The sequence below is a fragment of the Heterocephalus glaber genome, unplaced genomic scaffold (genome assembly GCF_053883595.1).
Source record: "Heterocephalus glaber isolate CG9 unplaced genomic scaffold, H.glaber_assembly_v1.0 deba00001606, whole genome shotgun sequence".
In the NCBI taxonomy this organism is placed as follows: Eukaryota; Metazoa; Chordata; class Mammalia; order Rodentia; family Bathyergidae; genus Heterocephalus; species Heterocephalus glaber.
Genome location: NW_028258377.1, coordinates 7,695,653 through 7,712,157, shown reverse-complemented (window position 1 = coordinate 7,712,157; position 16,505 = coordinate 7,695,653). Strand labels below are relative to the sequence as shown.

The 16,505-nt window shown below is 41.4% G+C and overlaps 1 protein-coding gene across 3 annotated transcripts in view; it reads left to right on the top strand.

Moving 5' to 3' along the window:
• Positions 1-2,488: 2,488 nt before the first annotated feature.
• Positions 2,489-16,505, top strand: part of Kcnn2 (potassium calcium-activated channel subfamily N member 2) — a 490,128-nt gene continuing 476,111 nt past the window's right edge. For all 3 annotated transcript variants that reach the window (XM_087194710.1, XM_021238384.2, XM_021238373.2), the window contains exon 1: positions 2,489-2,672. The gene's annotated coding sequence lies outside the window, so the exon portion shown is untranslated. The remainder of the gene's footprint in view (positions 2,673-16,505) is intronic.

The window sequence follows — 16,505 nt, the reverse complement described above, 5'->3', positions numbered from 1 at the left end:
GCTTTCGAGGAATTGCTTTCTTTTCCTGGAAGAAGAGAAGAGAAGAATGCAGAGTAATGACCAGAGGCCTGCCTTATATAAAGAATGATTGGGGGAATCTGCTTCAGTACAGTGAAAAGGAAATTGATTTTTATAGTGTGAACGTACATAGGTAAAACAGATTTTATTTAATACCCCTTTGTACAAATTCATCCAAATCAAGTACAACTCATATTTGTGCAGTGATGATATTTAATATTTATTGAGTTTTACCACAGGGAAGGCACAAGTCTAAACAAGTCAGGTAGATGTTCACATCCACATTTAATTTTAAGAGAACTCCGTGAAGTATCTATAATTACTATTATTCACACTGGCCCGATAAAGAACTGCAACATGGATAATAAAGTATACTGAGATCATATAAACAGGAGGACCTCAGCGGCTCTCTCTGGCCTCTCCCTGATGCACCTGTGGAGCCTGAGTCATCCTAGAAACAGCATCCACGGCTCTGCTCTCTGTACTAGGACAGGGAAGTGAATATAAGGGGAAAAATGCTGCAACAAGGAGCTAAGCCAAAAGGCTTCTATCTTGCCCATAGGTAACTAGAAAGCCAAATTAGTTAGAAGTTGCATTCTAGGATCATTCTGTTTGAATACTGTTTAATAAAGAATAACCTCTCACCCCCCCGCCCACAAAACAAAACAAAACTCCAGAGACTGTAAGGTAGAGGCAAGGGAAAGAGGGGCAGAGGTGGGTGGCTCAGGCCACTACTGTGGGCTTCTCTGGGAGGCCCTTTTGGTCTCGTGCCTTCTCCCCACACCTGCCAGACAGCAGCAGCTCAGCTGTGTTCTTTAAGTGCAGATGCCCTTAGCTTCCAATACACTCAGTACTGGCTCAGAAAGGAGTAACTTCAGGAAGGGACTTTGGAGCAAGGTATCAGTTTAGAACCTTCTAGACTGGTGCAATGTGCTCCATTTTATGCTGTATATAGGACTCAAAGTTTTAGACCACCGCCCACCCCCACCCCTTCCTGTCATCAGGATCCACTGGGGCTGGGAACTCCTGTGGTGCCTTGTCTAGGACATTGTCTTCGGGGTTCCTATGGCAGCTGTGCAAACAGCTCTGGACCTGTGGTAAGCACACAGAGGGCAGAAGATGTGATTTTTCATTGCTCTTAAATTTGCTCCATACCTATTTTTGGCCTCGTAATCCACAGGTAAACCTGCAGACTGGTTGAGTGTTGCAGAAAATAAGAAATGAGCCTGAAGCCAGTAAGAACACCCCCCCCCCCCGCTCCTGCTGTGTTCTCTCTCTGTCTCTGCCTCTGTCTCTGTCTCTCTCCCTTTCTCCTACTTTCCCTCCCTCCTCCACCCCTACCCCCTCTGCAAAGGGCTCTCCAGCATAACAACCTGCCTCACTTCTTGCCTCAAAAATCCCCTAGCTCCCAGTGTGTGTGTGTGCATGTAAATGGAATATAGGAAAGGCAGACAACAGTGGCAATCAAAATCCAGAAGGCTAGAGACGTTTCTTCCATTCACAGAATTTATGAAAATCCCTTGACTCGGGAAGGCTCTCAGAGCCCCAAATGCTCACGCGGCTGGTGAGTTCCCAGCCGCAGCTGGAAGCACAGCTATAAATAGAGCTGGGAGGGAGCGCCCTGCAGGCGGAGCTGCGGAGATCCCGGGTCTCCCCCGCGTCCGCACTCCCTCCCCTCCGCCTCGCGCGTGCCCGGCCGGGGAAGCCTGGGCGGGCTCCCTTAACCCCTGCGCGCCCGGAGGGGAGACGGGGCTTATCCGGAGCTGGCCCGATGCGGTCTGTGCTTTCTCCCTCCATTTCCTGGAAGCTCTGGGTAGAGAGCCTGAAATTTCGACCTTCACACACACACGCACACGGATGGTATTTAATACTTCCGATAGTATTTTGTTCTGTATCAGTTTTCAGAGGCTTAAATCCAAGCCTTTAAATTAAAATCATCCCCAAATTTGGTGCTGGGCATTGTTGACTTGCATTTTTCAGCACAGGGTTTCTTCACCTCTGCTTTGTGCTGTTAAGGACAGTTACATGCATCGGGAGGAAACTACTGAGTGGAAACGTTGTGTGCGTGTGTGTGTGTGCGTGTTCGGGTGTGTGCGCGCGCGCGTTTTATTTTTGGCGCATGCACAGCCCTCCGGAGCCTCAAGGTCGGCAATACCAGCAATACCCTCAGCTTTGCCCCCCTCTCCCCCCATACCTGGCTCGCCTGCCAGCCCGGAGCGAGGAGGAGGGAGTCCCCAGTCCCCGCGGGAGTTCCCGAGACTGGGTTCCGTCTCTAGCTCGGCGCGGAAGCAGCACAGGCAGGTGGGAGCGGGTCCCCGAGGGCAGGCTCGGACTGGCCGCGAGGGGGCAGCGGCTCCGCTTGTCCCGGCGCAGCACCCGGGTGCTCCCGGCTCTCCGCGCCCTGGACGGGGAGAAGGGGGGTGGCGCTCTCCAGGCTGCGGGCAGTCACGGAATCCGACACCCGAGAGACAGCTGGTCCTGGCGAGGACTCCTGATCCTTCTCAAATGGAAACAATTTCTATCAGTGAATCTGCCAGAATTCTGGGTGGAATTGCACTTGGCTTTGCCCCTTGGCGCAGCTTACCCAGGCCGTATTTATCACTTTGGGGCGAGGAAAGCTTCCAACGGATCGGAGTTCCTGGGTGCAGAACAAGGTAAGCTCGCGACAAAGATAACATCCACGGGGGCCACAGATGTCCCAGGCGACACGTTAAGTTAGGTTTGGGCTTCCACTACTTAGCCCCCCACACCAGGCCTCTGGTGCCCCGTGGAATCTCTCTCTGCTCTTTCTTGCCTCTTTCTTCACTCAGTCCTTAAAAAGAAAAATCCCCTGGGTGCGTGGGATGCTTTTATGCTGCTCTTATTTTCAGCATTTTAATGTTCTACCCTGGAGGTCAATGCCACGGTGTGACCTGAAGTTTCGAATCTTCCCATCCATCTCTTCCATCTTCCCTCCTTTCTCCCTTGCTTGATTTCTCTACTCCTCTTACCTCATCTGCTCTTTTATTTCTTGCCATCTCCAGTTCTAACTTCCCTTTCCTCTTGTTGAAAACATGACGAAGATAAAAGGAGAGAGGAGACAGAGTTGTTACTCGTGGGGAATGCAATGTTGGGGTTGTACAGTGCATGGGTGGCTCACATTGTGGAGCACCCACTATGCTGCTGTCCAGCTTCTTCAGATTTGGAGTGATCAGACCTTCTTGAAAATGAATTGCCCCAAGAACTTTCCCCCTGAATGCTTTTTTACTTCCTTTTCTTGGCTACAGGGATAAGTAACTGCAAAAGCAGGAAGAAGCAGACCTGGGGGGAAGGAGGGAGCTCTTTAGGTTGGGGCTGGTTTGGGGACGTGCAGCAGCAATGAAAAAAATCCCACCTTAATGGTAACAACCTACATTTGTTGAGCACTTGCTATGTATTACTGTAAGAACATTACAGATATTAACTTAAATACCAAGCCTTTTGTGTATCCCTATGAAGTGAGAACTACTATTATCTCTTTTTTTATATGGCAACTCAGGAATGGGTGATTTAAACAATTTGTTTGTGGTTGTAGTAAATGGGAGCTGAGATTGAAACTCAGAGCATCTGACTCCAGAACATGGCTCTGAATACAGTGCATATCTGTCACTCACGTATTCATCTACTCACTCTGTCCCAGGCCCTGTTAGAGAAGTTAGAAATGCCACTGTGAACAAAGTAGCTAACATCCTCTTGTTCTAGTTGCAGGAAACAGATCACCTCCCAATAAACAGCCTGTTCGATTTTAGGCAGTGATAGATATGATGCAATAAAGAAAACAGAGTAGTATAAAAGAGAAGGGGTATCTTCACAGAGACAGTGGAAGAAAAGTTCTCTTTGTGGTAAGACATGCAGGCTGAAACCTTGAAAAGCTGAGAAAAAATACAGATGAGTCTAGGAATATAACAGGTGATGGAAATGACCTTGAGCAATCATGGAAATGCAAATCGAAGCTACATTGAAATATCCTTTTATGTCCATCAGCTTGGCTTGAAATGAAAAAGTTCCACAATATGAAGTTGTTGAAGAGCATGTGGGGCCAAAGGATCTTCAGACATTGCTAGTGGGCCTGTGAATTAGCACAATGACTTCACAACAGTTGAGCCTTGTGTCTAATCTGTTGTGCACCTGTAATCCAACTATTTAACTTGCTTCTGGGTTTTACTTTGCGAAACTCACATACTTTCAGCAGAAGACAAATATGCATAACATTCTTATTCCTAATAATGAAAACCTGGAACTGCGATACCTATCACCAGGGAGTGGATAGAATAGTGCAGTTTTACCACAAAGAGGAAAATTATACAGCAGTCAAAATGATTACGCTAATTAACAATGTAGGTAGTTCTTAGTAATATGATATTAAGGGAAATTTGAGTCTAAATTACATAATTTAGCATGATAATTTTTGTTATAGTAAAACAATCTAAAAAACCTCAACCCTTTAAGAATGTAGATATAGATATAGACACATAGATATGCAATATCATTATATGAATAAAAAAGCAAGAGAATGATGACCATGAGATTTGTGATACAGTTCACTTAATGAGGAGACCCAGGGGACATATATTAGTTAGAAGGAAGTCATTGGCAAGGTCTGAGTTGAGGCTTCACTAGGGCCAGGTGTGCTTGTTATTCAAAATAACCAGAAAATAACAAAGTATAACGGGCTGTGCATGAACTTATGGTGAGAATATATGATGAATCAAGTACTAAGATAAACTTAGTTCTGTGTAATGTGATCTGAGGTGGAAAGTAGGAAGGAACAGAAGGTAGACAGACACTTCTGTGGTGGTGATGGTGGGGTGCTGAATGTTTTTAAGGAAGAGAAAGGCAGCCAGAGTTAAATACAACAAATCAAGATCAACTGGGAACAGATAATATAGGGTCTCACAGACCAAGCTGAAGAATTGAAAGGTTTTAAGCAGGGAAGGGGCATAACTGGGCTTAAGATTTTAAAAGATACTGTGTGGAGAATGGAAGGGGAGGGCCCATCGGGAGGCATCTTTGGTACTAGAGGTGAGAAGATGCTGACATAATGCAGCTGTGTTCTTACAGGTTACTCAGGACACAGCCAGCCCAGTCTGAGAGTCACAGCCCTGAAATCCAGCCCGAGCTTGTCCTGCAAAGGCTTGGAGAAGCCTCAGGAAAGGCATATTCTCAAATTCTGTGGGCCAGCAGTAGCCTGTTAGTGGAACAGGGTACTGAAAATGGACTTAAAAAGAGGTGAATGGATTCAGGATATAATTTGGAGGTAAAATGGACAAGATTTATTGATGGATTAGATGTAAGGGTTGGTAAGAGAAAAAGAAGAATCCAAGATAACTCTTGGATTCCTTTGTTTGAATGCAAGGTTACTGATGCTATGTTTAGGGAAGAGGAAAGCGGGGCGGTGCTGGTGGGGGTAATATTTTACATTCAAGGAAGAAAATGTTATTTGGACACATTAATTTTAAATTGCAAATAGAATGACACATAGGGAGTTGGATATGAATCTGAAGCTTGAGAAAGATTTTAGGGAGAGACATGATTGTGGAAAATGTAAGTATCCAAAGGTATAGTTCAAGTTCCTGCACCTGGTTGTCCTTGTCAGGTTATAAAACCCTTTAGGCAGAGAATTTTATTTGTCATTTTTATCCTCAGCAAAGTGTGAAGGAGAATAGGTCGTCAGTAAATATTTGCTGGATAGATGACAGAGGATGTATAAATGCTGGGAAGAGGAGGAAATGCCCTAGGTTTCTGACCCTGCTGTAGTCTGAATGCTGAAGGTGTGTCAGTTTTGATTCTTTATGAGGCTAAAGCAAGTCTAATGGTGAAACTAACCCAGGCGGATGTGAGCCTGGGGTCTTGGGGTGGTGTCAGAAGGAAGGAAGCAAAGCAATTGGTTCTCATGGAGCTTGAGGCTTAGTTTAAAAGCCAGTTTATAGAGGCATTTTAATTCCATGGTCCTTTGGAGGGCTGTCTGCAACATTCCCCACCATCTGCAGCCTCTACTCCCTCAGGCAAGGTGACTCTCATTTAGGAAGTGACCCCTGAGGCCTTGTCACAGGAGATATCCTGTCCTGTCACTCTGCTAAGCCTGGTATGAAGTATCTGGCTTGCATGTAGATTGTCAGTGTGGTCATAATACTCTCCTGGTGCCAGGAATGAAGGGCTAGCCCTGCCCTACTAAACTTGGGCCTCATACTGTTCTCCCATCTCACCACATCCAATCACCTTGGTTACACCTTGTTCCCAGCCAAATTTTCTCATTGCATTTCATGTCTCTTTGTCTGTCTCTTTTCCTCAAATGTATGCTCCTGGTTCCCATTTACTGATGTATTTCTAATGCCTGGTACAGTGCCTGACATAAGGTATATGGGCAGTAATGGTGCAAGAAAGGAAGAAGAGGAGGAAAGGATGGAGAAGTTGTCCTTTTTTGCTTAGCTTTGAGATGACCAAGATGAGGCCATCCCATTCTCACTAAGGATAAAGAAAGCTGCGTGTGGTATTGCTTAAGAATGTAGGGTGTGCAATGCATTAGATCTATAGCTCTAGTCTGGCTCTGCCACACACAGCCTGGTTACTCACCCAATCTCTCAACACTCAATTTATTCATCTGTAAAGTATGGATGATAACAAAACCTCCTGCAGAGTATAGTTGTGAGATTTAAACGTGCTAAGAATGTGAGTGATGCTTGTAGTGCGGTACCTGGTATGTAAGAAGGACACAGAGAAGTTCACCTGTTAGTACTTTCCAACATATTTAATTGTCAGTACCTCCCTTTTGACCAACTTCAAGGAATGCTTCTAATTTTCAGTGTTTGTCTTCCTTATCTAGCATAGCCAGTGCTCTGACAGTGGGGTAGTAGATAATTTTTTGGCAGATGGGAATCTTATTCCTGGGCACACAGGCATTTGCTATTCCATTTCTCACATTATGCCACATAGTATTTCCCTGCACATAACTCACAGCCAGCTGGGAGTCTGAATAATAGTGAAGATTCAGGATGTATTTATTCAACATTCCTAAACAGTGATTGAATGTCTTACTATGTAAATGGAGATGCAGTGATGACTAAGACACGGTCTGTCTGGTCTCTGCTTTCAAGGAAATCAGAGCCCAGTTAAGGCAGAAAATCACAGTCATAGTGTACATATTCAAGAGGTTATTCCCAGTCAGGTCCTCAATCTCTTAATACCCCTCATGCACTGCTGGGGGGAATGGTGTGAAATAGTAATATGTACTGATCTCTTGTACTTGCACACAAATTTACAAGTTGTGCTCACTTTGAAGTATTTCGTTTGATTTTTTACGATGTCATGAGACAGGTAGAGATTAGTATTTCCATTTTATGAAATTTAACTCCATAGAGCAAACATGTCTTGTGCAAGACATTATCATGTGAATCTTATTGATACATGCTTTGCACATTCCTTCCATCCAGAGCTCTGCCTGCATTGCCATTCTTTTGGGGGTGGGGTTTGATCTTGATATCTGATTTTCTCCCTTAGATATGGTGGCTAACCTTTACTCTCTGTGGGGATCTTTACCCTTTACTCTTTGTGGACTGTCACTGATGACCAGTTCTATCCAGGTGGCTTTGTGCAATCTCTGAGACTCTACCTTGCTACTGAGATGGAGGAGCCTATGTGAGGACCATGGTAGCTCCTATGCTTGTGCAACTGGGAAGCAGAGGCCCTGGCAGAAGAACCTTGATTTGCTCAGTTTGTCTAATCAACTGGCTATATATTTCCCTGACTAGGAAAAAGACAGGAGTCATTTTGCCTCCTTAAACTTGCAGTGACCTATTGCACTTTCTGAGCTGTTTTAACTTCAGTGTATCATTTATGAAATACTTAAAAGTCTTCTGCTACAGAATGCATTGCAAATTAAAACCCACTTTTTGGTCACTTGCATAAGGAATATAGGTTTATTTCTTTCTTAAAACTTGTTCAAGGAAAGTAAAACTCACAGATTTGTCACGTGAGTGTTATGTAGGGAAATGAGTTTGTTGCCCAGAACAACATGTATATTTCAGATCTACTTCTGTATTTTTATCTTTGTGGAAGATAGGATAAGAGCCATTTTTGTTGCCCACAGGCTGTCGGGGGAGGGGGCAGCTCCAGTACATCCAGCTAGACCTGCAGTGCAGCAAGAGGATGACCTTGCCCATAGCAGCTCAAAGGTATTTGGCCAGCAGCCTCCTTGTCCAGACCTTGCACCTTGGTCGCAGGAACTTTGATTGCATTATTTTCTGTAAGGGAAAAATTGATTAACTGGTCTTTTAAGACATTTTTAAATGTGAGATTTATGAAACATGAGAAATAAGAGCCATGACTTATCAAAGGTGAGTGTTGAGAAGGGCTTTTTAATTTCCATTTGCTTCAGTGTACTAGAAATAAAGTTACATGTTAATTGGTGAATAAACTCCAGTAAAAAAATTGCTAAGTATCCAGGAAGACTCATATGAATTAGTAAAAGTCTGATTTATAATGTGTATCTTTTAAGAAATACCTTTGTTTTGCTTTCAATTCATGAAGCTTTGTACATAAAAAGTGTCTTGCATTGTAGTTTATTCTCTCTTGTATAGATAAGACTCACGAAGAGTTATTGAAATCCACTGAATATAAAAGGGTGAGTAAGCTATTTTTCTTTTAAGGCAGTTTTTAGAATATTAATTTTCTCAGCATCATTCTTTATTGTTCTTTAGTAAACTTCAGCCCAAGCTGGTTAAAAAGAGTATAATTTCTAAATTATTGAAACCTAAATAATTTTTTAACTGTAAATTTACACTGAAAACCAACCATTGAATCAAAGATAAGGCTTGATTTTCTGCTTGCCTTTATGGGAGAGGTTTTTCCTTTCAGGTCAGAGAAGAACTTACTCCCAGACTTGCCTCGATTTTTTTTGATGTGTATTAGAAGAAATTGGTCTTGCCTTCTGCAGACAGCTCCCTCACTCCACTCTTTATCCCCCAGCATGGATGCAAAAATTTTCCTACAGCCCCTCACATAAAGGACTGACAAAACTCAGCCTCAAATGATGATTATCATGTGTTTTTCTGTATCTGGCCAAAATTAGCATTGATTGACTCTTCCTACTATGCCTTTTATTCCTGTACTGCAAAACAGAAATCTGACTATTTTGCCTGGTGTGGGATCATGGAGACAGATAAAGATGAAAGCATAGCAAGCATGCTCCAAGTCGTGCTTTTCAAAACACATGTTCTTGGGCTTTGTTCCCAGAGATTATCAGTGTCCAGGGAAGAACCTCCACATTTCCACTGCAACATGCTCATTCATCAATGATGCAGATGCTGCAGGAGTGTGGATCACATACTTCATGCAACACTGGCCAAGATCCTTCATTCTGAGGAAACCCAGGTAGTGAGAATGGAAATGAATTTCAGAAGCAAAACTCAGCAAGACATGGTCAATACTATGGTAATTAACTGCCCAAATTTGAACCAGTCTGTCTTGATTTTAGCATTGAAAGTCCTCTTTACAAGAAGCCACTCAGCCTTGGACAATCTGGAGACTCAATTACTCTACAAGGCACATGAGTGAGCTTCTCATGGCTGCTTTGTTGTGCTTTAAGAATTGGTGTTTGCTTTAATTTTAAAGTGAGTATGCTTCAAGACAAGCCACTGAACATGATGTGAAATGACATGTAACCAAACAAGTTAGAGCCGTCAGCTTTTCTAAATCTCTCTTCATTTACAGCTTGTGGTAGAACAATAGTTTCCATGTCTGCATATTGGAATCACCTGAAGAATTAAAAAAAAAATACTGTGATCCACTCCCAGAGATTGTGAATTAATTGGTTTTGGGTGTGGTATAGTTTCTTGTAAATTTGAGAAGGTTCCCAGGTGATTGTAATTTCTAGACAAATTGAGAAGCTTCCATGGTAGCTGTCTTCAAAAAAGGCAGCTGTCAGGACCTCTGACTGTGTGCAGGCATGTTGTTCATCCTGTCCAGAGGTGAGGTCTAGTTCACATTCCCTTGAATCTTTGTAACATGAATAATAAAATTTAGTAATGATAATGTTCTGGGGCTTCTTTGCCCAATCTCTACAAGAACGGAGAGATTTCATTTCCTTCTGTAAAGCTAGTCTCCATGCTTGAGGTCTGACTCTTCCGAGTCCACACGCTGTGAAGAAGCTCAGCTTGACTTGGGGAGAGTGAAGTACCGGATATGTCAGTGAGACTTTCTTGGACCTTCTAGCCCTGCCTAGCTAATAGCAAAATTTTCCTTAGTGACCCCAAGAGTACCATTGTACTGGCACCCTACTCCCCCTGGATCACAGCCTTAAGTTGTTTAGCTTTGGCTGTTTTGTTATGAAGCAGTGTAGTACAGCTGAAGCACAAGCACATTCCTTGCACTTACTGGTAATAACAATATAAAGAAGGCATTTGGAAAGGCCCCGTGTAAATGATAAATGTTTTATTATCTGTAATTCAAAGTGCAAAGCAGTATCAACCCATTTTTGCTGCACATTAGAAGAGCAAAATTATTAATTTTAGTAAAATATTTATGATAGTGAGCAAAGGTATGATAACTTTAATAATGCTTCCTCTTGCATTGTCTACAGCAGAGTCCAAGGTAAAGCTTAGCATGTTATTGATTTATTTGGGTTGTGCAAGCCCAGAGTGTGACAGTGAACACACCAGTGATGAGACAGAGCTACTTTTCAACAAAAAGCTGAGGTGAGACCTAACAGGTCCCTCTATAAGCATGCTTACTTGGCATTTGATGCCCTTCCAGAAGGGATTCAAGGAGAAACTATATCTTAGAGTAATTCATGTGAGAGGGGAAGAAAGAACTTAGCCTTCAAGTGCCTTATTTCATTTCTTCCTCATGAAGTTTTATGGCAAGAGAAGCTAGCTCCACATTCTTCTGGCTCCCCAGTGGCTGGTCAGGAATCCAGCACAATGAATAAATTTTCTCAAGTCCAGAAGTGGAAGGGCACCTGTGTGTAGATGAGGCACTGATGCAGGGAACGGGAAGGAAGAAGAGGTTGACAGAACCTGAAGAAGGTTCGTTAATGGTTTGTTATTTTGGGAAGTTTGTTCATTGGATTATCCATTTATTGGTTTTTGCTAAAGCAAACACAGTGAGGTATGTCTTATTTTGATACTGCTTTGGCAAACTAGATTCCTGGCCTGAGAAAATACATTAGTAGGATTCCTACTTCTACCTTTTTCTGTATTCTCAGTTGCATTTCAAAATAAATGCAATATTAGTTTTTTTTCATATATCCTTTTATTGGTACATTTTAGGTGTACAATATAATGATATTCATCATTGGAGATATGCACCTTTACATACTTTCTTGGTTCTTATTTTTCCCCCTTGCCCAGCCCTCCCTTGAATCCCTCCATCCCTCCCTATTTACAAAAACTTTGTTTCCATTTTTTCATTTTCTCATATTAATTCCATTCCCTTAGTTTTGATGGGTCTTTTCTTATAATGATACCATACACAATATTTATCCTGGACATTTGCAAAAGCTATAGTAGCACCTTTGCTTTCCTCTTCAGCTGAAGATTTGATTCTCGTACTGGTTTGAAGAGCCAAAGCTTTTCTATTATAAAAGGGAGTGCGCATGCTTTCTAGCCTGGAAAGAGAGGAAGATACCCATCAGCTGTCACTCCTGAGTATCAGTCTCTTTGATGAACATTAGCTCTTCTCCTAGGCAGGGTTTGTTTTGTTTTGTTTTGTTTTGTAAGACAGAAAATTATTCTGAGTATAACCATTGTCCTGTCTAGTTTTTCATGATGCTGGCTGGTTTTTAAATGTCAGTGGCTTTATATGATTATCATAGTTTTCAGTCCAGTCCCTATATGATTTTAGGAGCCATAATATAAAAGGATTAAAAATATATTTAACATATTAAAAGATTCCTTGTTAAGTGCCTAATTTTTTCTGGAAAATTTGCACTGGTTTCTCAGAAATCTATTTTTCCCTTTTAGTTGTATATGAGCAGTGAAGGTTATTTAATTTAAAAAGGGCAGGCAAAAAAAGGATTTCATCTACAGTTAAATCTGTGACTGCAATCTGCTCATCACTTTTCCTCTGGACCAGACAACTACCTCCCCTATGTAATAATCAAAGCACTTGACTACAATGATATCCAGTTCAAATTTTTGTTCCTTCCCATGTTGTAACATGTGAATGGTCTTTGGCAAAACAAAGTCTTCAGCCTGTGCCACCACTGTTTCCTGGTAACAAGTACCAGGTTCACCTTACACTACAAGTGCGGGTTTGGCATTCAGTTAGTGTCCTGCAAGGCCACACTTCCTATGAGTATGGATTGTCTACATGTACCCCCTGAGTAAGTGGTTGGACCTAACTTTTTCTCCTTGATAAGAAGATAAATTCTGTATGTACAGGTAGAGAGATGTTGTTTCATTTAGACTGTTTCCTTATTAAAGGAAGGAAACCCAACTCCAGTTGGCTCAAAGAAGAGAATTGTTTTTTTATGTGTAGCACAAAGGCCATGGGTAGGACCAGCTGTATTTAGGATACAAATAATTGTATCCTAAAGAACTCTGTCCCTTTTTCTGTATCTCCGGTATCTCTTTTAGTTCCTTTGTCCATGATGGCTTTGTTCTCAGGCATGTTTTTCTTATGGCTCCATGGCAAAGACCAATAGATCTTGACTTTACCTCTTAGCGTGTTGTTGTTTTTAGTCAAATCTAGAGTTTAATTTAAATGGACAGACCTAGAGTTAAGTGACCATTTTCAGATTTTAGAGGAATCTTCTATTGGAAAAATTCCACTACTGAGGAAAGGGACCCACTAACTCCTGCTGAGAAACTTCACCTTTTCGATATTAATGCCTATCTCAAAATGGACCCAAGTGTCGTGGTAGATGCATATTAACTGAACTAAGAGAGACTGATATATAAACAAAGGGACATTTTATCATTTTACAGAGAGGATATACAACAAACAACTGTAACCACCAATGTTGGCTGTGCAGTACATTTTTTCTACTTAGATAAACCATAAGGAAAGCTAATCATAAGGAATCTGCTATATGAGGATGGATCAAAACAGAAGGTAATGTCATGATATACAATAAGACCTTCCACAGAGATGAGACTCCTGAGATTCCCTGAGCCAGAGTAACATTGTTCCTGGGTGGTGGAAGTGTCTGTAATTTTGATGCATTGGGCTTCCCTTTTACCAGTATTTATAAAAGTGTGGCTCCCCCAGCTGCAGTAAAATCACCTTAGAACTGGATAAAAGGCAGGTTTCTGGTCTCACTCTGGACTTGCTGCACTGGAATTAATTAAATGAATTTACATTTCCCACAAGCTCTCCTGGTTTTGCCTCTGTAGCATGAGACTTATTTGTCTAAGCTAATCAAATCCCTTTGTTCACAGTCTTTATTCTAACAGGATACAAGTGATTAGATTTCTGCTTAAATTATTAAACATTTTGCTTTTGAATACTTATCATAGCTCTCAATTTAGGGTGTTTTTAGATTCATTTGAAGTATAAAATTCTGATTAGAGTAATAAAAATATTTATAGAGAATTTGGAAAGAATAGAAATAGTAAAGACATTACAAAATTTATCTATAAATTCATGATTTTTCTTTATCGTGTGGGTGTGTGTCCCTACTTTTTCCACACAGAGGTCTGTGTATACTGTAGGCAGAATTTGATTCCTGACTTATTTGCTCCAGTTTAATGTGAGGGGACATCCTCACGTTGTTAGTCTTCAGTTCATGATATTTAGTGACTGTTCTAAACAGTTTCATTCATAAACTTACAGTTTTACTCTCACACATTACTGATCATATATACTGTGTGTAGTTGTTTACAAGTGTGGAAGAAAGAGATCATATTTTACAATTTTGGGGGAGGTGGAGCAGGTTACTCCAATGGAACCCAGGGTCACTCACATGTCAGTGAAGCACTCTGCTATTGAGCTATACCCTAGCCCAAGATGTTTGAATTTTACTTAGAAATTGAATGGATAAAATCACATCCATTTGCTAGTAGCAAAAGATAACATCTGAGGAGGGGCTTTTAGGCATGTCCCAAAAGACACAGAGCTCATGGTTCATGGTTAATTACTATGAGATTGATAAAATGGTTAACTACCAGTTATTGAAGTAATTTACAAGTTTACTATTTTACAAGCAAAGAAATGAATTCCTACACCAAATATTCTAGCAAATTAATTCTTCTGCAATAGATACACTTAGCCTCAAGTGTGTAGTCAGTAGTCCCTGGAAGATAAATATTTAATACATGTCTGAGTTTAAAGATTTTGCTCTTTTTAGAAAACATATTTGGGCAGAAACTGAATTTTGAGCCTTTAAGATATATAAGAAATATGGATTTAACAGATAATTTATGGCCTCATACAAATACTGTGGCTACCTGTGGCCTACCCAGTGACTTTTCATCCACTACTCCAGGGAAGCTTGGCCTTGTCCATCCCTGAGCCTCAGATTCATGTCAGAGTTGCCCGTGGGGCATTTTACACCATTTTCATGGGTTAAATGGTCAGATTGGCTTCTCCTCTATGCCATACAATTTGGGGTTTCTGCACACAATGCCACCTGACAGGAGGAGACCACTGTATCTGTGCCTGCCTCCCCTGCAGAGCCTCTGCCTTCCTCAGTGCTGCCCAGAGGAGCCAGGGACATGCAGAACTTAGGAGACTTAATTCATCATGGAGTGGACTCTAACTGTGAAAGATTGGAGAATAGTTGGTGGCTAAATTGCTTGCACTTCTTTTCCCACCTATAAACATTTCCAGATTGTAGGAGTTTTTGCTGCCTATCTGCAGATGGCCCAGACTGTGTGGTCAGCTAAGTCTATGTTGAAGCTGTTGCTATCCCAACTCTGTGTTCCTTGTATTTGCTGTTCTTCCTTCCCTGGGCTACAGCAACTTCTGCTCTACACACACACACACACACACACACACACACACACACACACACACACACACACACACACACACACACCCCTAGCATGCATTCTCTCATCGTTTGACGGTACTGGATAAAATAGTGATCTGCCTTCTCAAAAACTCTTGTTCCAACATCTTCTCTACAAAATTTTAATTAAATACTGTTGAAGCCCAAACACCTTCAACTATTGATTTCTAAAACTCTTAAGCCACTTAGACCTTATGACAATATTGTTTTCTTGCTAGTAAGATTCTAAAGATGGGCTCATTTTCCTTTTCTCTACATTCCTGTGGGTCTCCACACTAGAATTATATTACCAGCAATATCATTTTCCAGGCATAAGGTAAAAACCTCATATTTCACTGGTAGAGCCAGGAACTGTTAGCATTGTCAAGACTGGCAAAAACTGTTCAAACTCTTACAAATCAGTTTCATCTCTGATGATTGTATTAATTTTATTTGTGAGTCATAACTATGAGATACTCTGTTATTATGGAAGATTGTGGTACTACAGGTACTACAGATAACATGTCACCGAGTGACACAGACCTGGGTTCCTGCTCACCAGTGTGTGAAATTGGGCAGGTTACCAAACCTCTTTAAACATCAGGGTATTATAGAAATTATACTTCTCCTTACTGGTGAGTGTGTGGAATTGATGTCCATTTCTAGATTTTAATCATTCATTCACCACCTCACAGATTTCAACATACTCATATATAATTGTTTTAAATAGTTTTCTTTCATTTGACTACTGTGTTTTTGAACATTAGCTTCATGAAAAGTAATAATTTTGTGGAATCATAAAGTTCAGTATGCTAGCCATCTAGACGTGTGTATGAAATGTATATAAATAATAATAATTATTTGTAGATAATAGAATTCTCTCTAAGCAGGAAGAATTTTTGTTAAAAGATGTTAAATGGCATCAGAATGTCTAATGGGTGCATAGAATCAGCCATGGGTTCATAAACTAGGAACACTGGCAGCTGAGGAACATGCAAATGACACAAACAGGGAAAATCCTCCAAGCCACTGGAACTACTGTGGCCACTCTCTTGCAGCTGCCTCTCCAGAGCCTGCACCATTTTACCCTTGGGTGGAAATCTAAACTTCCACTGTCGGCTGCCAGGTCACAGTGTTTGTTGTTATACTGAAATTCTGTGATGATGTATCTGCTTGAAAAAATGTATGTTGGATGTTTGCACCACAGATGCAGAGGATTCTGTGAGAGGCTATTTGTGTTTCCAACCTCTACAGTAGGGGAAGGCAATGTGTAGGTGACTGAAAAAGCAGTTAAGTCAATATACAGTATCTGCCACATACATTAAAGTTGAATAAAGTCCATTGATGTGTCACCTACAGTCTTCATATGTACATAGTGTATGTTTCACACTTTTTAAAACCAAAGTGAGTGAATGTGTACAAGGTAATGGGTGTGTAAAGCTCTCCAAAAGGTATTGGTACTGATATGCTTGCTGCTCCCTCTTTTAGTTAGAGCATCTGGTCTGAGCAACACCAGAAGATATTACCAGATTCTTAGGGTTAG